General features: G+C 40.0%; 1 pseudogene; it reads right to left on the reverse strand.

Moving 5' to 3' along the window:
* Nucleotides 1-24,282: 24,282 nt before the first annotated feature.
* On the reverse strand, nucleotides 24,283-25,468 carry LOC133755213 (egl nine homolog 1-like; annotated as a pseudogene).
* Nucleotides 25,469-26,669: the final 1,201 nt, after the last annotated feature.

Genomic DNA, 26,669 nt, shown 5'->3' on the forward strand with positions numbered 1-26,669 from the left:
ATGAATGAGAATGGAAGATCTCTCTCTCTCTCTCTCTTTGTCTCTACCTCTCTCTGTACTTTTGTCTTCCAAATAAATAAAATAAATCTTAAAAATTATTTATGTATGTACTTATATTTGCCATTTTGCAGTGTTTCAAGACATTTAATCTAGTACTTTACAAATTTTACTAAAAGTTAATGACAGTATTAAGAGTTTCATTTATTTATTTACAAAATGCAATGAGAAGTTCTGTTACAACAAAATGGCTGAAATAATGCATCCAATATAAATCTAAACCAATAGGTGTTCTTCTTACAGACAGAATTTAAGGAAATTCATAATGACCATTCCTGGGCATATGAAAAATATTGCTTAGAAGAACGTTTACAGTATATGAGGATGTACTCCATGTGAAAATACCAATGTTGCTCCAAAGATTAAGCTTGTGACATTGACTAGATTCACCTTCAATAATGACATCTATTGATCACCACTCCATGAAAGGCCAAGGCTCCATCAAGGTAAAGCTCAGAGCTTGTACATCAGTCCCAGTCTCCCATGTTGGTGGCTGGGACCCAACTACCTGAGCCATTACCTGCTGCACCCCAGGATGTGCATTAGCAGATACCTGGAATTGGAAGCCAAATCAGGGTTTGATCCCAGACACTGATATGAGATGTGGGCATCCCAAGCTGTATTTTAACTCCTGTGCAAAACATGTATCCCAGAATTTTCTTAAAAAACGAATAATAAGTATGAAATTTTTGATGCAAGTATAATTATTGTTATTTTTCTACCTACTACCAATCAGATAATAATCATTTTTAAAGATATAGTTCTATGAAAAGTGGGGGAAAGAGGGGAGGGAGAAAGGGGAGGGCGAGAGGCAGAAAGACAGAGAGAAACAGAGACACTGATTTTCCATCCACTAATTCACTCCACAAATGCCCCCAATTGCCAGGGCTAAGCCAGCCCAAAGCCAGGAACTAAGAATTCCATCTTGGTCTCTGATGTGAGTGGCAGAAACCCAACTACAGAAGACATCATCCACTGCCTCCCAGGTACATGATCAGGGAGCTGTATAGCCAGTGTGGTAGCCAGAACTTGAAGTGCATGCTGATAAGGGATGCAGGGCTTGCGAAAGGTGTCTTAGATTGCTTTCCAACACAGCAAATCCCTGAACATGATAATTTAAAAATTACACTTAAGCTGTTCATTCAAGGTAAATATGGCTTTTTAAAAAGAGAGAGAATAAGTGTCCTTTGAAGGAACATGTGTTATGAAGAGAACAAGTTTTAAAAATAGATGCTTCAAATATTTTTCTTATGTGATGTGAGGATGTGACAGATACTGAGCTGAGCAGCCTAGACCAAGATAGGACTTTTGCTCACTTATGGAGACCAAGGTCAGTGGACTGCCCCCTGCTGTCACCTCCTTCTAGGCCAATCTCTGTTGCAGTCATCTAGAGGTCTTACCCTTCCTGAGAAACAGGGTGATGGTTTGCTGTTAGGTTGTATAAAGGTTCAGAATTGAAAAAAAGGCATACTTGTTTCAGACTTAATTACTGATGGGGTAAAGTATCGTAGAGCCTCTATAACAGTTCCAACTTCTTCCTTTGCCCCATGTTACTTCCTCTCCCATCTAGTTATAGGACTTGGTCCCAAAAAATAATTTTGCTCTCCAACTCAGCAACATCTGCTTTCTGGGAACCTAAACTGGAATGTGTCTCACTTAGTAAAACTCTACATACACTGACATAACAACTGAGAAACAGAATTTTTAAACCTATTTAAAAGTCTTCCATCTGAGGAGTGTTAATTATTTTGAAGCAATTTACTAAAAATGCAAATATTAACATTTGATGCAATATATTTATCAAAATTATGAAAGAGCAAAGTTAACATCTCAAATTTCAGCAAAAATCTTTGCCTAATTAATGTACTTTTGCTACTAAGGCAGGGAGAGATGGACACACAGATATACAGAGACCTGCTATCTGTCTATTCACTCCACAAATGCCCACAACAGCCAAGGCTCTGCAAAAGTCTGATGCCTGGAAGTCAACTGGGACTTCCATGTAGATAGAAGGATGTCAAGCACTTCAGTCATCATCTGCTGCCTTTCATGGTCTGTATTAATATAAAGATGGAATCATAAATTAATATAGGATTCAAACCCACACTCCCCAATCTGGGAAGAAGGTAACCCCCAAACCATCTTAACTATGCAAAATGCCCACCCCTAGATAAAAAATATTAAAAGCTGTGTTTCCTGTCTCTGTTCTTTTTGTATATTTCTCTTGACTCTTGTCCTATGTACCCCCTAACTCCTGAATGCTTTCTTCCACTGTCACCACATCCACTAGCTTTTAGCACAGCTGGTAGGAGGAGGAGACTAAAGTATTATTAATGTGCTAAAATACTTTCTGGGTTTTTTGTCAGCAATGATATTTCTTATATGAAAAACCCTACAGTATTAGTAATTGAACAACAGCTCTTCCTTTATATACACTGCATGTATGCATGACAATAATGTGAAAACAAAAAGACAGAAGTAGCTGTCTAATCTGATTAGACCTCAGACTGATCAAAGATGCCAGGACAAAAAAATCCCACTTTTGTGATATGAGTCAAGGCTAGTTGTGAGATTCATATTACCTATATGAATATAAGAGTGGAATGCAGACTATGACTCTATTTTAGATGTATTGAGCTTTTGTATAACCACAAAGAAACATTCAACATGTAGTTATACCTGTGACCCAAAGGCTGGGAAGAAACAGGAGTGTCAGAACACAGAGGCAAAAATCTGCCAAGAATTGCAGAGAGGGATGAATGGGTAACCAAAGGAACACTCTAATACACCACATTAAAAATAAAAAATAGGGGCCAGCTGGAGCCATGGCGCAGTAGGTTAATGCTCTGCATGTTCTAGTTCTGGCTGCTCCTGTTCCAATCCAGCTCCTGGATTCAGTCTGTCTTATTTGGGGAGTGAACCAGTGGATGGGAGCTCTTTATATGTCTCCCTCACTCTGTCTCCCTTCTCCACCCCAATTACATCAATATTTTGAACATGGCAGATGGCTCAAGTAAGACAAAGAATAGAGAAGAGTCTTTGAGTTTGACTACAATTTATGTTTTGGTAAATGACTAAAGAATTGAATAATGAAGTTTAAATGAACAACAATTGATTTTCCTAAAAATACAACTCTGGAAACTCTAAAAATACCACCTTCATTGTCAGAGTGGCTGAAAGAAATGATGAAAAACATTTAAAGACCCTACAGTAGATCCTATCCTCCACACATTTCCATTCCTATCCATGAATGAAGAAGAGCCTCCGAAAGTCTATTGGGAACCACACTATTTCAATAGTTAGAACCACACTATTTTAATAGTTGGTTTGTGTTAGCACTAGGTAACTCAACACTGCAGAATGCTGAGTATTATTTCTAAGTTGATGCTAAAATACTGTCAACTATACCATCTATATGTCCATCCAGACTCTGTTTCATCCTTTCTGTGCCCCAAGAATTCACCACATTCTCCTCTAAGTTGCAATTAGAATCATATAGCAAATATGTCCTTTGCTGTGGCAACAGAAAAATCAAGGATCACTTTTCACTAAACTTAGATGACTCTAATGTCTTATAGCCACATCAGTATCACCTTGTTTATGCAATTTCCAATGTTGAATTTTATTTATGTTTACTTTCCCATTTTGATTAGTGAACCTTTATAAAACTCTAAAATATAATACAAAATAAGCTGAGGAATCACCAAGTAAATAACTTACTGGATATGTATTTTTTTGTCTGTGACACAGAGGTTTGCAGTGTTATCCTTGGAAGAGAAGGAATGAAAAAAGTCTTGGTGGCCAGCGCCGTGGCTCACTTGGCTAATCCTCTGCCTGTGGTGCCAGCACCCTGGGTTCTAGTCCCAGATGGGAAGCTGGGAACTAGTTCTGGTTGCTCCTCTTCCAGTCCAGCTCTCTGCTATGGCCCAGGAGGGCAACAGAGGATGGCCCAAATGCTTGGGTCCCTGCACCTGCAGGGGAGGCCAGGAGGAAGCACTCTGCTTCTGGCTTTGGATTGGTGCAGCGCCAGCTGTAGCAGCCATTAGGGGAGTGACCCAGCAAAAGGAAGACCTTTCTCTCTGTCTCTCTCTCACTGTCTATAACTCTACCTGTCAAATAAAAAAAAGTCTTGAGGAAACTAGTCTGGATCATTCTGAGATTCTACTGTGCCAAACAATATTATGACAGAAGTGAATAGAGAAAAAATGGACCCATTATGTGGTAAAAAGTAAAGCAAAACATAATCAGCCTCTGTTGTGGAATAACCCTTCAGTCATGGCAAAGGGCAGGAAGGAACACCTTATTAGAAGAACACCCACAATTCTATTAATTAGTAGTATTAAGAATAAGTTATTACAGAGTTAATGGAAACATCTATTTGATAATTGTGTGAAAGTGTTACTGTAAAGAAATAATTTAAAAATCTAAGGATTGTTGTACAAATAAATTACAGTAAACCAAAAAAACCTAATGCTATTACTAGAATTTACTCTATAGAAAAAAATAATTGAGTGGTATTATTTTCCTATTAATACAGATGCACACTAGCATTTCAATTAGAATACTTCTTGCTTACATTCCATAGAAAGTATGCATCTTGATGTCCTAAACAGCACTCTGGCCTCAGAATCAGCCCTTAAAGCATGCGGATCCGGCTGAAAAGCCCATGAGGGTATTTCAGGCATGGAAAGCCAAGACACTCTGGCAAAAAAAAATGACCTAAATGAAAGATCTCTGTGAGTAAAATCCCAGCAGAAAGAACTAGTCATCAAAGAAGGAGGTACCTTTCTCTGAAGGGAGGAGAGAACTTCCACTTTGACTATGACCTTGTCTAAATAAGATCAAAGTTAGTGAACTCAAAAGGCTTCCTTCCATAGCCTTGGAAACTCATGACAAGAGCCTCGGGTGAGGGGGCGGAGCCAAGATGGCAGATAGTGAGGACGTGCACCGATAGTCTGGGAAAATATAGTTTAATAAAACTGGAATTACTGTAGCCTCAGGAAAAGACTCAAGAAAAAAACTGCAGAGGAAATGCCTCTGGATCTAGTGGATGTGACACAGAGGACCTACAGGGAGCCCACTGCATGGAATCCCAGCCGCGGGAGTCGAGCCACAGAATCTCGCCAGCGTGGGAAGGGGAGGTAAGACAAAAACCTCAGAAACCCGAGACATTGGCAGGGAAAGGCAGAGGCCTGAGGCCCCACTGGCCAAAAATCACCAGGCAGACTGGAGGAGAGAAAAAAAAATAACACGAATAAATCAGGGGAACCAGCATGGACACTAGCCTCTCTCTCCACTCACCTTACAAAGCTGAGCAAAACAAAGAGCAGGAGCCATTTTACATATGTAAAGCGGCAACTGCGAGTAGCCAGGCAGAAAAACTTGACTCTGGTCGGGAGAAATAACAGGAGGTTAGAATCTAATGAAAACAGGTGAGGCTAATGATCTGCGACTGTAAAAATCTGAGTGGAGGCGAGCAAACTCACCGAGTACATAAACTCAGTAACCTTGGGAGTGTGGCGAAAATTGAGAACACATTGAGGGCTGCATAAACTCTTTCTGCGGTCCCAGGGGTAGATCAAACGAATACTCACGGAGGCCAGATTTCAACTAACCTCAATTCCACTCAGCTGTGCAGAATTACTTCCCAACTGAGTCAAAAAAGAGAGAGAGAGAGAGAGAGAGAGATTGAGCAAGGAGCAAGGGAGAGAACAATCTGGATGAGTCACTTTTTGCACAGCCTTAAAACCTGAAGAATCAAGGAGAGCTCTCTGGCCATCACAGCCATCACAGACTCTAAGGATCCATCAAAGCAGACAGCCCACTTACAGGCATAGTATAATGAGAAAAAACACCACAGCAAAAAAAACCCATAAATTATCTCCAACATGCCAAACAACAAATGTAGAAACTGAGGTAACAACAGCAAGGAAGACACTATGATGCCCCCAAATGAACAAGACACCCCAATGCAAGATTATGAAGATGAGATAGAGGAAATGCAAGAAGCAGATCTCAAAAAATTTATAAGAACATAAAGAAGTTCTCAAAAACAAATTCTTGAACTACAGAAATTCTTAATGGACAAGATAGAAAATCTGTTGGGCGAAAATGAAACATTAAGGAGGAATCAAAATGAAATGAAACAACTAGTAGAACATGAAACTGTGATAGTGACAAGAAACCATAATGAAATGAAGAACTCAATAGATCAAATGACAAACACATTAGAGAGCCTTAAAACCAGAATGGGTGAAGCAGAAGAGAGAAAATCGGACTTAGAAGACAGAGAACATGAAAGGAAACAGTCAAATCAAAGACAAGAAGAGGAAATAAGAAATCTAAAAAATATTGTTGGGACTCTACAGGATACTATTAAAAAACCCAACATTCGGGTTCTAGGAGTACCTGAAGGCATGGAGAGGGAGAAAGGATTAGAAGGCCTTTTTAGTGAGATACTAGCAGAAAATTTCCCAGGTTTGGAGAAGGACAGAGACATCCTAGTACAGGAAGCTCATAGAACCCCCTAATAAACAAGACCAAAAGAGATACTCACCATGACATGTCGTAATTAAACTCACCACAGTGAAACATAAAGAAAAGATCCTAAAATGTGCAAGAGAGAAATGTCAGATTACTCTCAGAGGATCTCCCATTAGACTCACAGCTGACTTCTCTTCAGAAACCCTACAAGCTAGGAGAGAATGGCGAGACATAGCCCAGGTGCTAAGAGAGAAAAACTGCCAGCCCAGAATATTATATCCTGCAAAGCTCTCATTTGTGAATGAAGGTGAAATAAAGACCTTTCACAGCAAACAGAAATTGAAAGAATTTGTTGCCACTCGTCCAGCCCTGCAACAGATGCTTAAAGATGTGTTACATACAGAAATACAGAAACAGGGTCACCAATATGAAAGAAGGTAAAGGAAGGAAACCTCACACTAAAGATCACAGGAATCTCAAACCATATATTAGAAAATATCTTTGGCAAATGACAGGGCAAAGTTACTCCTTCTCAATAGTAACATTGATTGTTAATGGCCTGAACTGTCCAGTTAAAAGACACTGATTGGCTGATTGGGTTAAGGAACAAAACCCATCTTTTTGCTGCTTACAAGAAACTCATCTTTCCAACAATGGGGCATACTGACTGAAAGTGAAAGGCTGGAAAAATATATATCATGCCAACAGAAATGAAAAAAGAGTGGGAGTAGCCATCTTAATATCGGACAACATAAACTTTACCACAAAAACTGTTAGGAGAGACAAAGAGGGGCACTATATAATGATTAAGGGATCCATTCAACAGGAAGATATAACGATTATCAACGTATATGCACCTAATTACAGGGCACCAGTTTATTTAAAAGACTTGTTAAGGGACTTAAAGGGAGACTTAGACCCCAATACAATAGTACTGGGGGACTTCAATACTCCACTCTCACAGATAGACAGATCAACAGGACAGAAGATCAACAAGGAGACAGTAGATTTAAATGACACTATAGCCCAAATGGATCTAACAGATATCTATAGAACTTTTCATCCTACACATAAAGAATTTACATTCTTCTTAGCAGTACATGGAACCTTCTCTAGGATTGACCACATACTAGGCCATAAAGCAAGTCTCAGCAAATTCAAAAGAATTAGAATCATACCATGCAGCTTCTCAGACCACAAAGGAATGAAATTGGAAATTAGCAACTTGGGAATCCCTAGAGTGCGTGCAAACAAATGGAGACTGAACAACATGCTCCTGAATGAACAATGGGTGATAGAAGAAATTAAAAGAGAAATCAAAAATTTTCTGGAAGTAAATGAGGATAACAGCACAACATACCAAAACCTATGGGATACAACAAAAGCAGTGTTAAGAGGAAAGTTTATGCCTACATCAAGAAATTGGAAAGGCACCAAATAGAAGAGCTTTCAAGTCATCTCAAGGATCTAAAAAATCTGCAGCAACCCAAACCCAAACCCAGTAGGAGAAGAGAAATAATTAAAATCAGAGAAGAAATCAACAGGATTGAATCCAAAAAAAATTACAAAAAATCAGCCAAACGAGGAGCTGGTTTTTTGAAAAAATAAACAAAATTGACACCCCATTGACCCAACTAACTAAAAAAAGAAGAGAAAAGACCCAAATCATTAAGATCAGAGATGAAAGTGGAAATGTAACAACGGACACCACAGAAATAAAAAGAATCATCAGAAATTACTACAAGGACTTGTATGCCAGCAAACAGGGAAATCTATCAGAAATGGACAGATTCTTGGACACATACAACCTACCTAAATTGAGCCAGGAAGACATAGAAAACCTAAACAGAACCATAACTGACACAGAAATTGAAACAGTAATAAAGGCCCTCCCAACAAAGAAAAGCCCAGGGCCAGATGGATTCACTGCTGAGTTCTACCAGACATTTAGAGAAGAACTAACTCCAATTCTTCTCAAACTATTCAGAGCAATCGAAAAAGAGGGAATCCTCCCAAATTCTTTCTATGAAGCCAGCATCACCTTAATTCCTAAGCCGGAAAAAGATGCAGCATTGAAAGAGAATTACAGACCAATATCCCTGATGAACATAGATGCAAAAATACTCAATCAAATTCTGGCCAATAGAATGCAACAACACATCAGAAAGATCATCCACCCAGACCAAGTGGGATTTATCCCTGGTATGCAGGGATGGTTCAACGTTTGCAAAACAATCAACGTAATACACCACATTAACAGACTGCAGAAGAAAAATCATATGATTCTCTCAATAGATGCAGAGAAAGCATTTGATAAAATACAACACCCTTTCATGATGAAAACTCTAAGCAAACTGGATATGGAAGGAACATTCCTCAATACAGTCAAAGAAATATATGAAAAACCCATGGCCAACATCCTATTGAATGGGGAAAAGTTGGAAGCATTTCCGCTGAGATCTGGTACCAGACAGGGATGCCCATTCTCACCACTGCTATTCAATATAGCTCTGGAAGTTTCAGCCAGAGCTATTAGGCAAGAAAAAGAAATTAAAGGGATACAAATCGGGAAGGAAGAACTCAAACTATCCCTCTTTGCAGATGACATGATTCTTTATTTAGGGGACCCAAAGAACTACTAAGAGACTACTGGAACTCATAGAAGAGCTTGGCAAAGTAGCAGGATATAAAATCAATGCACAAAAATCCACAGCCTTTGTATACACAGGCAATGCCATGGCTGAGGAAGAACTTCTAAGATCAATCCCATTCTCAATAGCTACAAAAACAATCAAATACCTTGGAATAAACTTAACCAAGGACGTTAAAGATCTCTACGATGAAAACTACAAAACCTTAAAGAAAGAAATAGAAGAGGATACCAAAAAATGGAGAAATCTTCCATGCTCATGGATTGGAAGAATCAATATCATCAAAATGTCTATTCTCCCAAAAGCAATTTATACATTCAATGCAATACCCATCAAGATCCCGAAGACCTTCTTCTCAGATCTGGAAAAAATGATGCTGAAATTCATATGGAGACACAGAAGACCTCGAATAGCCAAAGCAATCTTGTACAACAAAAACAAAGCCAGAGGCATCACAATCCCAGATTTCAGGACATACTACAGGGCAGTTGTTATCAAAACAGCATGGTACTGGTACAGAAACAGATGGATAGACCAATGGAACAGAATAGAAACACCAGAAATCAATCCAAACATCTACAGCCAACTTATATTTGACCAAAGATCCAAAACTAATCCCTGGAATAAGGACAGTGTATTCAATAAATGGTGATGGGAAAATTGGATTTCCATGTGCAGAAGCTTGAAGCAAGACCCATACCTTTCACCTTACACAAAAATTAACTCAACATGGATTAAAGACTTAAATCTATGACCTGAAAAAATCAAATTATTAGAGAGCATTGGAGAAACCCTGCAAGATATAGGTACAGGCAAAGACTTCTTGGAAAATACCCCAGGAGCACAGACAGTCAAAACCAAAATTAACATTTGGGATTGCATCAAATTGAGAAGTTTCTGTACTGCAAAAGAAACAGTCAGGAAAGTGAATAGGAAACCGACAGAATGGGAAAAATATTTGCAAACTATACTACAGATAAAGGGTTGAAACCAGAATCTACAAAGAAATCAAGAAACTCCACAACATCAAAACAAACAACCCACTTAAGAGATGGGCCAAGGACCTCAATAGACATTTTTCGAAAGAGGAAATCCAAATGGCCAACAGACACATGAAAAAATGTTCAAGATCACTAGCAATCAGAGAACTGCAAATCAAAACCACAATGAGGTTTCACCTCACCCCGGTGAGAATGGCTCACATTCAGAAATCTACCAACAATAGATGATGGACAGATGTGGGGGGAAAAGGGACACTAACCTGTTGTTGGTGGGAATGCAAACTAGTTAAGCCACTATGGAGTCAATCTGGAGATTCCTCAGAAAGCTGAATATAACCCTACCATATAACCCAGCCATCCCACTTTTTGGAATTTACCCAAAGGAAATTAATTTGGCAAACAAAAAAGCCATCTGCACATTAATGTTTATTGCAGCTCAATTCACAATAGCTAAGACCTGGAACCAACCCAAATGCCCATTAACAGTAGGCTGGATAAAGAAATTATGGGACATGTACTCCATAGAATACTATACAGCAGTAAGAAACAACGAAACCCGGTCATTTGCAACAAGATGGAGGAATCTGGAAAACATCATGCTGAGTGAATTAAGCCAGTCCCAAAGAGACAAATATCATTTGTTTTCCCTGATCAGTGACAACTGAGCACCAAAAGGGAAACCTGTTGAAGTGAACTGGACACTATAAGAAACAATGACCTGATCAGCTCTTGTCCTGACTCTAGATGTACAACGTAATACTTTATCCTTTTTAGTATTTGTTGTTGTTGTTGTTGTTCTAGTACTATTGGTTGAACTCAGTAATTAACACACAATTATTCTTAGGTGTTTAAATCTTAACTGAAAAGTGATCCCTGTTAAATATGAGTGGAAAAAGAGAGGGAGGAGATGTACAATTTGGGACATGCTCAATAGGACTTGCCCAAATGATGGAGTTAGAAATGTGCCAGGGGATTCCAATACAATCCCATCAAGGTGGCATGTACCAATGCCATCTCACTAGTCCAAGTGATCAATTTCAGTTCACAATTGATGAATCTGATAGGCCCAAGAGTCAAAGGGATCACACAAATAAGACTAGTGTTTGCTAATACTAATGATAGAATCAAAAAGGGAGACAAAGATCCAACATGGGAAGCGGGATACACAGCAGACTCATAGAATGGCAGATGTCCTAAACAACACCCTGGCCTCAGAATCAGCCCTTAAGGCATTTGGATCTGGATGAAGAGCCCATGAGACTATTGTAGGCATGGAAAGCCAAGACACCATGGAAAAGAAAAAAAAAAAAGAAGAAGACCTAAATGAAATATCTCTGCGAGTGAGATCCCAGTGGAATGAATGGGGCCATCAAAGAAGGAGGTACCTTTCTCTGAAGGGAGGAGAGGACTTCCACTTTGACTATGACCCTATCGGAATAAGATCAAAGTCGGCAAACTCTAAAGGCTTCCATAGCCTTGGCAACTCATGACTAGAGCCTAGGGAGATTACTGACGCCATAAACAAGAGTGTCAAATTGTTAAGTCAGCAACAGGAGTCACTGTGTACTTACATCTCATGTGTGATCTGTCCTTAATGTGTTGTCTAATGTGCAGTGATGCTATAACTAGTACTAAAACAGTATTTTTACACTTTGTGTTTCTGTGTGGGTGCAAACTGATGAAATCTTTACTAATTATATACAGAATCGATCTTGTGTATATAAAGATAATTGGAAATTAAAAAAAAAACCTGGTGTTAAATTGGAAATGGCATAGAAAATTAATTAATTTTTTTAAGAAAATATTATGTAGGATCTCTGTCTTTAATGTGCTGTACACTGTTATTTAATGCTATAACTAGGACTCCAACAGTATTTTTTCACTTTGTGTTGCTATATGGGGACAAACTGTTGAAATCTTTACTTAATATATACTAAACTGATCTTCTGTATATAAAGAGAATTGAAAATGAATCTTGATGTGAATGGAAGGGGAGAGGGAGCGGGAAAGGGGAGGGTTGCGGGTGAAAGGGAAGTTATGGGAAGGGGGAAGCCATTGTAATCCATAAGCTGTACTTTGGAAATTTATATTCATTAAATAAAATTTTAATAAATGAAAAAAAGGAAAAACAGAGCCTCGGGTGATTACTGACACCTTAAATAAGAGTGTCAATTGTTAAATCAACCACAGGAGTCACTGTGCACATACTCCTCATGTAGGATATCTGTCCTTCATGTGTTGTGCTATATGAATTAATGGTAACTAGTACTCAAACAGCACTTTACACTTTGTGTTTCTGTGTGGGTGCAAACTGTTGAAATCTTCACTTAGTATATGCTAAGTTGATCTTCTGTATATAAAGATAATTGAAAATGAATCTTGATGTGAATTGGATGGGAGAGGGATCAGGAGATGGGATGGTTGTGGGTGGGAGGGAGGTTATGGGAGGGAGCCAATGTAATCCATAAGCTGTACATTGGAAATTTATATTTATTAAATGAAAGTTAAAAAAAGAAATTATGCATCTTGTTATCTCACATTTTTGCCTAGAACTTTAAGGAAAATGTTCAAAGTAGATGTTTATTGTAGTACACATCTCCATAATGGTTCAAATGACACTTCATTTATCCATGCCCTCACAGTTATTGCTGACAATAACCCTTGATTTTCCCATTTCATTTGTTTTAGCCAATGGGATATCAGAAAATATGATACAAGCATGGGTTTTAGAAGTATGTGTCTAATAGTTCTCCTTTTTTGACACAGTGATCTTGTGAAGAAACTTGGGGCCTGCCTCTTGGAGAAAGAGAGAATATGTTAGAGCCAGAACAAATCACCAGACATGTGAATGAAGTCATCTTTAAGACACCAGACTCAATCAAGGTACGAGATGGCTAAAACCTTATTTGTGAACCTAGGCTGATCATAAGAACTCTCAGCTAAGCCCACCCCAAAATGTCAACTGATTTATAAATCAAATTATTCTTTTCTAATCCAGTAAGTTTTTTGAGTATTCATACAACAAATGCTTATACATATTTGTGAGTGGGTCAGAAATAAATTACATGACAAAATCAGTACAACTTTACAATCACATGTAGATGTTTTCATAAACATTATATGTGCAAATCAGTTGGCTCTTACTAAAGCTACTGGCATGAAGAGAGGTTATGTGAATTCCACAAAGAAATTGTCTGAAGATCATATCTCCATGTTTTAAATTTTTACTTACATGTATACACTGTATTATATTTTATAAATATTTTAAGAAACTTATTAGCAGTTAAAATCTCATACAGTCTAAATTTCTTATTTCAAATCATAGACTTACAGCATCATAGTCCCCATGCTCAAGACCCTGCTTATAAGTAATATTTCATAGACTCTAGTCAGTCCTCCTCAACACATTACACCTCCCTTGTGAAAGTTGGTCCAAATAATTCAATGTCACCAGTCTTTGATAACCTATGGACAAGGCAAGGTAGCATCAATCAAGTCATGTTCATTCTGGTCAGTCTGTTCTGTAACTCCTTGGGCCAAATAAAGCTAGGATTGACACAAGTCATGGCTTATTTTGGCCCTACTCTGAAACACTAAGAAAAAAAGTCCAGTGAGATGGTTGTTTTTTTCAGAGACAATTTCTATTTATGGAGCTCTGTTTTTCATGCAATATAAACTAAGTTTTTCAATGGGAAATAAAAATATTATCCAGCACCCAAATTTCCCTTGTATAACTTCCTATTCTTAGAAAATAAATCTTGTATAAACTGATGTAAATTCAAACTAGAAGGACTAGACAGGTAACACATTGCAGGAGGGAACCAGAAGCTTCACTTGAAGAGACAACATGAAACCCTACAAATACAACTTCCATGTAGCACGAGGCAGCTTGCACACATTTCACAATGATTTCTCTTAGAATTTAGGGAAATTTTGCTAGTATTGTAAGTATTCTCATCTTAGAGATGAGTATACTGTGACAGAACAACAACCTAGATTCAACTCCATGCAACTCCCACCACTCTTGGTCCACATACCTAATACCATCCTGTAGTCACAGTGGATCAGGCACACTGTACAAAGCATCTGGAACTGACTTCCAGGAACTAATATTACACCATCACATCCCTCCCAAATCACATGGTCTGCACATCCATTGCCATGTTGAACCAGCCACATTGTTCACAGAGCATCTGGAACCATCTTTTGCACACTGAGATGCACACAGTGGCCTTCTGGTTGTGCACTACAAGCTGAGAATCAGTCCTCAGAAGCACAGCCTGAGTCACATCATCCCTACCCCCATACCTGTGGATTTAAAGTAATGTCTCCTTCCAGCCCAGAATAGACCTGACCTGAGGGATGGAAGATTTTGCTAACACCAAGTGAGGAGACACCTGTCCTACTCCTTGGATTACACTGAATCTCAGATATTCTCTGTTACTCTCACACAAACATTCACAAGCACAGATGCCAGCCTGAGTGGTGGAGCAACATCAGGAAAGCTCTATGGTTAGCAATTTTGAAAAGATGGTACAAGTGGGTGGAATCAGAACCTGCTTAGAAGTAGCCCAGAAAAGCCTTCCCATGGTCCTATTTTGATAAGGTAATGGAAAGGTGTGGCTACATTTTCCACAGGCTTTTTCAACCCCCCATTAGGAAACAAGAAGGGTTATCCATATATTTCCTGTATAAATAGACTCTTGGAAAGCAGAGGGGATGCATGAGAACTCATCTCTATACATATGACACCCCTATGAAATTCTGGTTGCTTATTAAATTCTTGATTTGACAAATTCACATTTGAAATAATTGTTCTATTAATGGAGAAATTCAAATGTAAGAAGTATTTGGTAATGGTCACTAATTTTACCGTCTTCGTTGGTTCCAATAATTGTATAGTGATTATAGAACCCATGTCTTCTCATTACAAATATTTAAGTAGGAAAAATCTCACATTTTATTTTAACTATTTTCATAGGTTTATTTGATTTATTTTAAAGGCGGAGAGGGAGAGAAGAAGCAATGATGGCAGAGAGTTAGAGAGAGAGAAGGTGAGAGAGAGAGAGAATATGAATCTTCCATTCACTGGTTCATTGCAGATAAGGCTACATGGTCAGGGCTGGCCTGGCTGAAGCCAAGAGCTTCATCTGGGCCTCCAACATGGGGGGCAGTTGGGCCATCATCCATTGCTTTTCCAGGCACATGATCCAGGAACTGGATTGGAAGTAGAGTAACAAAGGTCCAAACATGTCCACATGGGATGGCAACACACCAGGGATTCTACCGTAATTTGAAACACTTAAAGAAGAAATGGCATTATTTTGGCAGCTCTTTTCTCAATTTTTAAAATGATGATTGATCTCATCTACTGAAATATTTTGTGAATTATATATGGATAATTTCCCACAGTTGGGAAATTACTCTAGTCCATTTATTTCCATAATATACCTGAGCAATGAAGCAAATACATTCAAAATTTATTGTGCAAATTTAAAAGCTGACTCTCTGATATTGGCTTCTCCAGAAGTATCTGAAATCCAGCCAACCATCTGTCCATTTGCCTTCCTCTCAACATATCTAACAAAACTTTAATACTTTTTTAAAGAACTTGACCAGAATCTTGTTATCCATCTGCTGGATTTTGCCACAAACAAGGCAAAGAGGTGAATATATGAGTTTCATGGAGCTCCTGATGCTACTTCTACTCCTGTCCTATTGAGAATGGGCATGGATGCTGTGATACAGTTGAAGAGAAATTCAGTGGGAATGTAATGGGGATGATGATTCTTGGTTCACAGCCATTAATCATTTTCTCTATGGATAGGAGTATGAAATGTACTATTCAAATTCTTGTATCCTCTTAGATGCTGCAACGTCCTATCAATGACTATATTCTGCAGATTAAGAGACTTAAGCTTTGAGATTTCTACCCTAAGTACCTCCACCTCAGACCAAAGAAGCAAATTTTGTGTACCCTAAATGCTTAGGTATTAGGGTCACACCGATTTAAATAGAAAATGGATTGCAGAGATCAAAAAAAAAAAACTAGAAAGTCATCATGGAGTAGTAGGTCCTAATATCTGCTCACAAGAATTATTGTTCCTGTAATAGTGATCACCTGTCATTGTCAGCAGGACATTTTACAATTTGAGATGTGGATTCCATAGCGATCTGCATTAAAGAGAGAAAGTGGAAAGGCCACAGCCAATTATTGACTAATCATTTTGCACCTCACTTCCTCTCTCTGCATCATAGTCACACCTTCCATGTAATGACTGGAGTTCTTAATTTTGATCACCTAGTCAGTAAAAGGAGTTCTAATAATTAATTTGTACTGAATGCAGAAGAATGAATAATATTGTCCCTATAGCAAAAAATAAAGAGAATAATGAAAAGAGAGTAGAATTCACTAATTAAGGATTCCCTTAGGATTAAGAGCAGAGGTCAATCCTTTACTGATAACTAATGAGAATATACAGTTATGCACCTCATGTATCTGATCTTGTTGAGCTTTCTATTTATGCTTTAAATGCATTCTTTAGAAACAGACATAGATGAGATTAACATCACCTTCACCAACAATCTATTGAGGACCTTCCCCCTGAATTAAATATTATTATTATTAATTCAGTTTACATGATGCAGACATTTTCTCATGCATTTATAGCCATATCTATCTATCTGTATCTAGCTATCTATATGTATTATACATAAGGGAAGTTACATTTTATGTAGCCTGGAATCTTGAATATTAGTGTGTTAGTATCACACACAAAAAGTGAAATAATTAAATATACACATTTCAAAATTATTAAGAATCATAAATTTCCCAAAATATATATTATATATGAGTATAATTAACTTGCCATATTATTACATTGAAAGTGTAAAGTTCAGGGGATTTAAGAAATATGCAACCATAATGAATGCCATGTTTAGAACATTTTTACTATCTCAAAAAGTTGTGCCCTGACTCATGGCAGTGGCAGGGAGATGGCAACAGTTGGCCAGTGGCTCTTCTGTATGCATGTGATCTAGAGATTCTAGCAGAAGAAAAAATCCAAGGTCCCCACCTTCTTTGAGCCTGGCTGCAAGGATTGACAAGGAGCTGGGCACCCACTTGAGACTGTGAGGCACTCCCAGCCTCCTAACATACCACAGGCTCTGGGGCTCAAGCCACTTAGGCTGAACTCCAACAGACAGTGGATTCAGGAAAAAGTCTACCTCTCTGTGGACTGGACAGGTGGAGAGATGGAGCAGACTCACTGCACCCAGCAACTACAGGATCCTTGTGTGCTGAGGCTGTGAGGACACTCTGGCTGCATGAGAGGGTACAGCATATATCTGGGCCTCTGAGAAATCACTGTGTGTGGTTCCACATGCTCAGACCTATGTGGTGACCTGGGACAGGCCACTGCAGTAGGAACCGTGCTTGGAGTGAGGACTGTGCAGATCATTTCTGTGGTTCATACATGGGTGCAGATGAGTTTTGCACCCACTGTGGGCTAACACCTGAGCGCTGATCAACTTGGAGGAGAGTAGATGAAGCTGTGATCACACCAACAGAGGTAACCATTCACTCCCTTCTGTTAACAAGAGGATCTACCTCATCCAACATGGACTTACCCTGGTAACTCGCACCATGCTAGGGCATTGACCACAGCTCCCTGGCCACACCCAGCACACACCTCTGGACATTCACAGAAAGTGGAAGCATTCCACTAAGCCACAAAGCATACTTCAAAGATAAAAGCCATCAGAGAAAAAAAAAACACAAGTATATCCACAAATGCCTAAAATATATGCAGAAATTCAATTCAAGAAACAAGAATAAAGAACACAACATGACATCCTCCACAAAAGGAACACAACACATCAACATTAAAATGTAAAAATTAAGACATCAATGAAATTCTGGAAATTGGATTCAAAAAATTAATCATAGGATTACTCAAAAGAAATCAGAAGCAAATCCATGAATTAAAGAAAGCCATGCATTACGTGAAAGAAAATTTTTCTTGTGAAATTGAGATTTTAAAAGAATAATCAAAATGAAATATTAGAAATTAAGAATTCAATAGATTCAATAAAAGTCTAGTGGAAACACTTAACAACAGATTTGTAAGGCAGAAGAAAGAATATCCAAGCTAGAACACAAATATTTGGAGAAGAAGAAGGAGGAGGAAGAGGAGGAGGAGGAAGAAGAGGAGGACAAGGAGGAGGAGAGGAAGGAGAAGAAATAATTAGAAAATGTCATACCAAAAAAAAAGAGAAGAAATTGGAACACTTAAAAATAGTGTAGGAGATTTATGTGAAACTATCAAACAACCCAACATATAGTTCTTAGGAGTTCCTGAAGGTGTGGAAACAGAGAATGGAATAGAAGGCATATTTAGTGATCCAAATAAAAATATCAAGAACATCCTTCTCAGATCTATGCAAATAATTCTTTTTTAAAGGTTTATTTATTTATTTGAAACTCAGAGTTACACAGAGAGGAGAGTTAGAGAGAAAGAGGTCTTCCATCCAATGGTTCACTCCCCAATTGGCTGCAATGGCTGGAACTGGGCTGATCTGAAGCCAGGAGCCAGGAGCATCTTTTGGGTCTCCCATGTGGGTTCAGGGTCCCAAAAACTTGGGCCATCTTCCACTGCTTTCACAGGTCACAGCAGAGAGCTGGATCAGAAGTGGAGCTGCTGGGACTAGAAATGGCACCCATATGGGATGCCAGCACTTCAGGCCAGGGCATTAACCAGCTGTGCCACAGTGCTGGCCCCATCCCAGAAACCTTTTATTTAAGGAGTATAAACTTCATGCTTTTTAAAAATATAAGTTCAGGAATATAATGACTCTCCCACTGTAACTGCCCTCCTACCCACACTTCCACCTTTCTACCTTCTCCCTTTCCTATTCCCATTCTATGCAAATGATTCTAAAACTCATGTGGAAACAAAAGTGACCCTGAATAGCTAAAACAAAGTTATACAACAAAAGCAAAGCCTGAGGCATCAAAATACCAGATTTCAAGACACACAACAGGGTAGTTATGATTAAAACAGCCTAGTACTGGCACAAAAATAGATGTTCAGACCAATGGAACAGAATGGAACTCCAGAAATCAACGCACACATCTACAACCAACTTATTTTTGACAAAGGAGCAAAAATATATCCCTGGAGAAAGACAGGCCCTTCAACAAATGGTGCTGGGAAGTTTGGATCTCCACTTGCAGAAGTATGAAACAAGACCTCTACCTTACACCTTACACAAAAATACACTCAAAATGGATCAAATGCCTAAATCTATGACCTGATATCATCCAATAACTAGAGAACATTAGGGAAACACTGCAAGATATTGGCATAGGCAGACTTCTTGGAAAAGAACCTAGAAGCACAGGCAATCTAAGCCAAAATTGACAAATGGGATTACATCAAGTTGGGAAGCTTCAGCACTGCAAAAGAAACTCTCAGAAAAGTGAAGAGACAACCAACTTAATGGGAAGAAATGTTTGCAAACTAAGCTACTGAAAATTCAACAACAAAACAATCCAGTTAAGAATTGGATAAAGGACTTGAATAGTCATTTTTCAAGAGAGGAAATTTAAATGTCCAACAGACACTTGAGAAAATGCTTAGGATCATTAGCCATCAGGGAAATGCAGATCAAAACCACAATGAGATTTCACCTTATCCCAGTTAGAACAGCTCTCATACAGAAACCTATAAAGAACAAATGCTGGTGCGATGTGGGGAAAAAAGGGTAACTTAATCCAATGTAAACTGGTTAGATCCATTGTGAAAGACAGTAGGGCAATACCTCAGAAATCTGAAAATAAATTTGCAATATACCCTACTAATTTCACTCCTAGGAATCTACCCAAATGAAATGAAATCAGCATATGAAAGAGTTATCTGTACCCCCAGATCCATTGCAGCTGAATTCCCAATAGCTAAGATATGGCATTGACCCAGATGGCCATCAACTGATGACATGATAAAGAAATTATGGTATATATACACTATGGATCACTACTCAGTTATAAAAAGAAATTGAAATCTTGTCCTTTGCTACAAAATGGATTCCTCTGCACACCATTATACTTAGTGAAATAAGCCCATCCCCAAAAGATATATGTTTTTCCCAACCTGGGGTAATTAATAAAGTGCCCAAAATGTAATGTGTTGGAGTGAAATGGACATTTTGATACTTGATGTTGTTTACAGTTCTTGTCTCAATTGTTGAGGAACAGTGTTTTGTTTTGTTTTGTTTTTTCATACTGTTTGTTGAACTCTTACCTAGTTTAAAGTTAACCATGCAATCAGTAAGTAAACAGAAATTAGATCTTTGTAAAAATTAAGAGTGGGAATATGAAAGGGAGGAGGAATTATTGAAGCATGGGTGGGAGGGAGGGTAGGGTAGGAAGTATCATTATGCTCCTAAATCTCTATATATGAAAATACATGAAATTGTGAAATTTAAATATAATTTTAAAAACATTTTTAAAGATGGAAATTATGTCTTTTGTGTAAAAAAGTTGCCAATTTTATTAAAGTGCAAAATCCCCCCAAATTTAGTGCCTTTTAACTTTTTCTTAACTATATGCTCATCCCTCCAATCCATAGCAACCGCAAATCTACTATTTTGAGAAATCTTCCTATTGTAAACATTACATGCAACTGATGATGGTATCTAAGTGTTCTTATGCACAATGTAGAGTCCCCATCAGCAAATGAGGTCAGAAGCACACCTCTCAGTTGCACTCAATATAACATATGACCAGCAGCAGGTACCTGTGGAAGGAGAAAAAATGAGCATGTCTTGTCACACTCAGAATACTCGCCAGCCAACTGCTGGGAGAGGAAGCCTCATGCTCTTGTCTCCATGTGTCTGAAATAGAGTTCCCATTTCACTGACGGGAGGGAGAGAGGAGGTCTGGATTCAAATACCACTGGATCTCCATGCTCTTCCTGATTCTTAGAAGACCTTCTTCAGTAACTATTTTTCTTTTATTTGCTGTATGACCTTCAGACCATTTACAGAACATTTAAATGGTTGGCTTTTTGTTTTTCTTTTAAGTAACTTGCTATAATGGAGGGGTGTCATGCCAGAATTTTATCTAGGAACCATTCAATATATTTCAAGAACATTTATACATCTTTTTAATTAGATTAGCTTTACAAGCACCCTGAGAGCTATTTCATAATGAAACACTGCTTTCCAAATTATGACTTTATAGTCTTGTCTATATAGGAACCCTGAAATTCTTTGCCTACTATTGATAAAGTTCTGTTTTACAGCTGGTTAATGTGTTGAATAAAAATAAGCACTATGAAGAATTATCTTTAACTAGAAATAAACACATATAGGCCACAAACCATTTTCAATTTAGTTTTAAATATAGTCCTGCTCGGGGACAAGTTAATGATCCCACTAACATCAAATAGTTTCAGTGAATATTAAAAGAAATGGCTATCCCAATTTCTTGATATTTTCACACTGATCTCCATGAAAGTATATAAACTTTTGCAAAAATATACAATCTAAGATCTTCCTACCAAGCACAACCAATGGATAGTTGTATATGATAAGTATACAACTGCAAAGATACACACATTTGAGCAGGGGCTCCCAAATGAAAAGGCTATGCTTAACAGACTTCAGTCTACCTAAAATAATTTCTACTAACCCTAAAAATGACAGTGCTTTTGAGTTGTGGCCCAAGGCAGTGCACTGCACTATAGACCAGATGTCAAGGATAACTTGTTCTCCCAGGTCGGGCTGGCAGAGAGGCACTTATTGTAGAGATGCTACGTTATCATCTGGAGGAGGAAGTGGACAAAGCTGAACATGAGCAAGGAAAAACAATAAACTACCACTTTTTTTCCTGCAGGTTCTCCTATGTGAGAACACAATATAGAATATTTAATCCCATTCTAAATTCATACTGTCAGTTTCACTAAATATTTTTTCGTATTACACATGAATAATAGCAATCTTTTAATAAAAATTACTGAGTTTTCCATAGAAAAGGTCTCTAATTGCATACAAACTATATAGATGTTAAAACTGCTATAAATTGAAATACATAGAGGGGCCAGCACTGTGGCATAGCAGGTAAAGCCACTGCCTGCAGTGCCGGCATCCCATATGGGCACCGGTTCAAATTCTGGATGCTCCACTTCTGATGCAGCTCTCTGCTATGGCCTGGGCAAGCTGTAGAAGATAGCCCAAGTCCTTGGGTCCCTGCAGACCTGGAGGAGGCTCCTGGCTCCTGGCTTCAGATCAGCTCAGCCAATTGGGGAGTGAGCCAGCAGATGGAAGACCTCTCTCTCTCTCTGCCTCTCCTTCTCTCTCTGTGTAACTCTGACTAAATAAATAACTCTGACTAAAGTAAATCTTTTAAAAAAGAAATATATAGAAATGTTTCTGTATACTCAGATTTTGGCAAAGAAGATTGAAGAAGGGGGTTAGAAACATAAATTGGTAAGGGCTCTTTGCTAAAGAGCTTAGGAGAGTGAACTCTAAGATGTCTATCTCAACTCATTCGTTAAGTAATAGAAGTCTGAGAGGCCTTATGTGATTACAAAATGTTCCTTCTTTTTCTCAAATATAAAAAATAAAACCTACAAAAACATAAAAATAAAATTATCTGGTTTTGCACTTGTTCATTTTTCTAAACTAGGCATACACCTTTCAGTACTGACAAGAAGGCTGGCGTCACATTTGGGCAATGTCTCAAGAGCTGTCTGAAGACTCACTGAACATCAAGTCTTTGAAAACACGTTTCCTTCTCAATGGAAATATAATCACCCCCTGATGTTCTTCAAAAGAAACAGAGTTCTGATCTGAAAATCAGATGGTTTATAGTATTAGGAAGAAAACAATAAATTTGAAAGTATAATCAATTGGAAAGCAAAAGGGAAAGCCATAGAAAACATTTATCTCAAGAACTTGGTGCTGAGGATAATCTCAAATTCATTTAGTGCATTTTGTTAAAGAAAAAAAAACTTGAAAGGATAAATCCTTCTTACAGTGTATTTTTCCTTATAAAACATGAACTGAAGTTACTGGTAATAAACAGTGACTGTTTCAATGTTAGGGTTCATTATTAACAATGTCAAAACATGACAGCAGCAATCTTTAAGAACCCAAATTAGACCAAGATAGGACTACAAAAAATCTGATGTTTCCATTGGTAAAGTGCCCCTTTTCTTACTTTAAATGAAAAGAAAATTAATTAATCATCAGCCACTAGCAACCATCATTTTGAGAGGTCTTTTAGGGCAAAAATTGAATAGTATGAAGAGGTTTACAAAAATAGATTAAGAAATAATACTGTAATTTTTTCTCAATTCAGTTTTGATAAATTGTACCTAATCATACAAAATCATACAAAAATTACCCCAAATTCGGCCGGCGCCATGGCTCAACAGGCTAATCCTCCGCCTTGCAGCGCCGGCACACCGGGTTCTAGTCCCGGTTGGGGCACCGATCCTGTCCCGGTTGCCCCTCTTCCAGGCCAGCTCTCTGCTGTGGCTAGGGAGTTTAGTGGAGGATGGCCCAAGCCCTTGGGTCCTGCACCCCATGGGAGACCAGGAGAAGCACCTGGCTCCTGCCATCGGAACAGCACGGTGCGCCGGCCGCAGCGCGCTACCGCGGCGGCCATTGGAGGGTGAACCAACGGCAAAAGGAAGACCTTTCTCTCTGTCTCTCTCTCTCTCACTGTCCACTCTGCCTGTCAAAAAAAAAATTACCCCAAATTCAAACTTGATATAAAAAAGGAAGATATGAAACAACTCAGCGAGATGACAGATCAGACAAAATATAGGAATGAAAAAATTTCACACAGGGCACTTATTTCATGTCCAGATGTAAAAACCATTTTCCACTGACAGCTTACCTTCTTCCCATAAGCAATCACAGATTCTGAGTCGATCATGCAGTACAAAGCCACAGCAGTGAAATCTTCTTGTATGATGTTCCACAAAACAGTTGTATCTTTTCCTTATTAAAATGCCCACTGGTTTTCTATTTTTCTTTATCCCATTTATTTACATTCACAAGTTAACAAACAGTGTCAACAATTATTGTAGTGAACCAAGGGTATTGCCGGATGAGAGGCTCCATAAGACATACTTACTGATTGACTCAGAAGGTTTATTGAGTTCAACCCTCACTCCTTTTTCACCTGTTAGATATTTTACTTTAGCTCCTGCTCTCTCATCTGCATCAAAATACCCAACAGTTATTGTGTCCTTTGCGGCATATGGTGGTTGTACTTCATGAGGGCTGCGAGGGTCAGACCAGAAAAATAGCAGTCTATCAAATTTGAGTTCAATGTCAGAAAACTGGGCTTTGCCTTCTGGAAAATTCGAAGTATACCTCCACTTACCTTAGCACCCCACTCTTTATTAAGATAATATATACATGTCACACATCTCCCATCTCCATTTGGATTATCAACATACCGCACATAACCTGTTCCATTGCCTGGATAACAGGCAACCATGGCTTTCGTCCGGCCATTGATTTTGTAGTTGCCCAGCTTCTCGTTACAGTGGCGGATCTGGTTGTCCATGCTGCTCATCAGCAGCCCAGTGGTTTCACAGCCGGGCTTCTTGCCCTCAATCCAGGTGATCTTATCCCTTCTGATGTCCTAGGAGGAGTCGCTCTTCGGGCTAACCAGCTGGCCATCTGTGAACCTGCCTGTGCAGTGCAGGGCGCGCATCTCATCACCTATCTTGCCCAGGAAGTCGTCCACTACACAGATGCCACACTTGTTCATGCAAGGCAGCGCCAGAAGCAGCTTCCTCGGCCCTTTGGGCTGCAGACCACACCTATGGCTTAGGCCCTCACTGAGCATGGGCTAAGTGGGTACAGGTTCGCCTTCTCCTGATACAGCGATGGCGGGTCAGCGGTTCCTCCTTCCCTGGCTCCACCTCTGCCGCAGGGGCCAGGCCCTGGAGGCCCGGGTTTGCGCGAGGCGGGACGCAGCAAAGGCCTTGGCTGCATCTCCTGGCCTCTCGGGCTCTGGCCCCACCGGCCCTGGGCCGCGGTGTTGTGGGAATGGCCAGGGTGCTGGTGCGAGCCTGCCCCGCGTCCAGAGGCGCCCTCTGGCCCCGGCACAGGAGCTCCTGCTTGTTCCAATCCTGGCGCTGGTGCTGTGGCTGCAGCACAGCAGGTTCTGCATCTTCCGCAGAGCTCACAGTACTACCGGTCTTGCTTGCTGCTCGGGCTCCACCAGCCAGGCCAGCTGCTGTCATTGCCCATGGAGGAGGCAGTGGTGGTGGAATAGGAGAGGTGGGGGCTGGACTGCCTAGTCCAGGGCCAGGGAGCAGGGAGAGAGGCAGGGAACGTTTTTTGCGCCATGAACCCACCACCCCTCTACTCCAGCAAGCCGGCGTCCCCCGCCCTCAGCCAGGCCGCTTTCTCGTCCTTGGGGGCGGCCCCGCAGCGCCAGCTTCAGCGCCTCATCGCGCACGGGCTGAGAGTGTACGGCCTGCGTGGGTACGAGGATCTCCATTCTGGGCGCGCTAGACCAGCAGCTTTCCAGTCCGCCACCTCAGCATCCAGGGCAGCCGGGCCCAGCTTGTGGAGCAGCGCAGGGCGTGTGGGCGCCACTCGCTCTGTGCTCTGCAGACACCACTGCTGGGTGGTGACCCTGGCGGGAGGCGCGCAAAGGCGGAGGAGGCAGAGCAAGAGCCGAGGGGAGCGCTGAGGGGATGGTGGCCGCGCACACGTTTGGCCCGCTCCTTCAATCTCCTGCACCCTGAGGGATGCGGCCTCGGCTGAGCCCTCGGTGATGGGCCCCTTCTGTGTCGGGATGGGCCGGGGACACCTAGAGGCCATCGCGCTGCCACTCTGTGGTCTGCGAGAGGACACCCAGCGGGCAGACTCTCGAGCCCAGAGAGCAGGGGGCAGCGCAAGCTGTGCACACACTTGCTGAGAGAGGGCGCCAGCCTCGAGAGGGTTGTGGAGTGGCAGACTCGTAATCATGGCTGCTAGTCGTTTAGGCTGACTCAGGATGTGCTAGGGGTGCTCCTAGACGCTGGGTTGCAAGGTGTCCATTGAGAAGGAAACGGAAATTCATAGAAGTAAAGCAACTTGTCCAAGGTCACGCAGAACTGGGACTCAATCCAGGAATCAACTTTGTTAGATTCCAAGGCTGTTTTTCCCATTACACCATGTGGCTTCTGCTTGAAGAAAGTTAATCAAAGAGCCTCAAAGCAGGCATTTGGTCTAATAGTTAAGACACCTCTGTCCCACACCTAAGTGCCTAGGTTTGAAGCCCGGCTCCAGCTCCAGACTCTAGCTTCCAACTAATGCAGACCCTGGGAGGCAGTGGTCAGAGTCCAAGTAATTGGATTCCTGCCAACCATGTAGGAGACTTGGATTGTGTTGCTGGCTCTTGGTCTTTCACTTTTAGATGTTACATATTCTGTCTTCAGGAGTGTGCATCCGTGGTGAGGTA

Source organism: Lepus europaeus, unplaced genomic scaffold (assembly GCF_033115175.1).
Source record: "Lepus europaeus isolate LE1 unplaced genomic scaffold, mLepTim1.pri SCAFFOLD_3_1, whole genome shotgun sequence".
Taxonomy (NCBI): Eukaryota; Metazoa; Chordata; class Mammalia; order Lagomorpha; family Leporidae; genus Lepus; species Lepus europaeus.